The sequence below is a fragment of the Myotis brandtii genome, unplaced genomic scaffold, assembly GCF_000412655.1.
Source record: "Myotis brandtii unplaced genomic scaffold, ASM41265v1 scaffold1076, whole genome shotgun sequence".
NCBI lineage: Eukaryota > Metazoa > Chordata > Mammalia > Chiroptera > Vespertilionidae > Myotis > Myotis brandtii.
Window position 1 is genome coordinate 1310266 of NW_005353663.1, and position 1638 is coordinate 1311903.

General features: G+C 57.1%; 1 pseudogene; it reads left to right on the forward strand.

Annotated features, from left to right (window-relative positions):
- The first annotated feature begins 275 nt into the window (after positions 1-275).
- On the forward strand, positions 276-1373 carry LOC102256723 (annotated as a pseudogene).
- Positions 1374-1638: the final 265 nt, after the last annotated feature.

Below are 1638 nucleotides of genomic sequence, written 5' to 3' on the forward strand. Positions count from 1 at the left end.
TCTCCTGCGCCCCGCCGCCTCCGCCCAGGTTCCCACCCGGGTGACGCACGCGGGCACCGGCTCCTGATCTCCCCCGCCGCCCACCAAGAACGCCAGCGGCCCGGCTTCCCACTTGCCTCGCTCTACATGGACGACCTGCACCCCGAGGGGGCCGAGGCTATGCTCCCCACTGCCGGGCCCTCCTTATCTATCAACGTGAGCCGCGACGTGGCCCTCGCTGGGCTGCGCCTACATCACCTTCCAGCATCGGCCGATGCGGCGCGGACACCGGACACATGAACTTGGAGGTTATCAAAGGCCAACTGCACCGTGTGGTCCCAGCGAGACCCAGGACTTGGAAAGTCGGGTGTGGGCAGCATCTTCATGGAGAACCCGGAGGAGTCCCTTGACAACAAGGATGACACCTTCTCCACCGCTGGGAACATCCTGTCTTGCAAGGTGGTATGTGAGGATCGTGGCTCCCGAGGCTTTGACTTTGTCCATGTGGAGACCCGTGAGGCTGCGCAGCAGGCCATCAGCATTTTGAATGGGATGCGGCTGAATGACCGCAAAGTCCTCTTTAGCCCCTGCAAGCCTTGACAAGAACGGGAGGCGGAGCTGGGGCTCAGGCCGTGGGGTTTACCAACATCTATCTGAAGAACCCACAGATGGACATAGACGAGCAGGGCCTGGAGGAGTCTTCTCCCAGTTTGGGAAGATGCTGAGTGTGAAGGCGAGGAGCAACGATAGCGGCCACTCCCAAGGCTTTGGCTTTGTCACCTTTGAGAAGCAGAAGGCTGTACAGAGCGGGAAGGAGGTTGGCGGGCAGCGGCTCTATGTGGGCCATGCCCAGGAGCGGCAGAATGAGCTCAAGCGAAGGTTCCAGCAGATGGAGCAGGACCGGCTGAACCATTAGCAGGGCGTGAACTGGTATGCGAAGAACCTGGAGGACTACTTGGTTCTGAGAGACAGGAAAGAGTTTCCTCCCTACGGAGCGATCACCAGTGCCAGGCTGATGACAGAGGGTGGCCAGCCCAGGGCTTGGCTCTGTGTGTCTTTCCTCTCCAGAAGAGGCAACGAAAGCTGTGACAGAGATGAATGGGTACATCCTGGGCACCACGCCGCTGGACGTGGCGCTGGCTCAGCGCAAAGAGGAATGGAAGGCTATCTTGACCAACCAGTTCATGCAGCAGCGCCACTCCAACGTGTGGGCCCTGGATGGCCCCCTCTTGGACTCTTTCCAGCAGCCTGACAGCTGCTTCCTGCCCACACTGCCCCAGTTTCATACTACACGCGCAGGGATAGGTGGCCTGGAGGGGGTGAGAAGTGCAACTGGCGAGCACTTTGGCGAGCAGGCCTTGTTTCAGAGTCAAGAAGAGCTTCCAGCATCATAGCTCTGTCATCCTCCAGTTCTCAGCACAGTTGCTGTTCTTCCGCCACACCCAGTTCTGAATCAAAAAAGTATTTTTAAATAACCATGCCTTCTCCCTGTATTACAGCAGCCCTGATACTGCTTGTTGGTACCTGTCACCAGATCTCCCAACTGTATTCATCCAGCCAAGTTCACAGATGTGTTTAAACAAGACACACACACCCCCCAAAAAAATTAGTCACATACATATGCAAGACTTTGTCTATATACAATGCTAGAGGCATTAA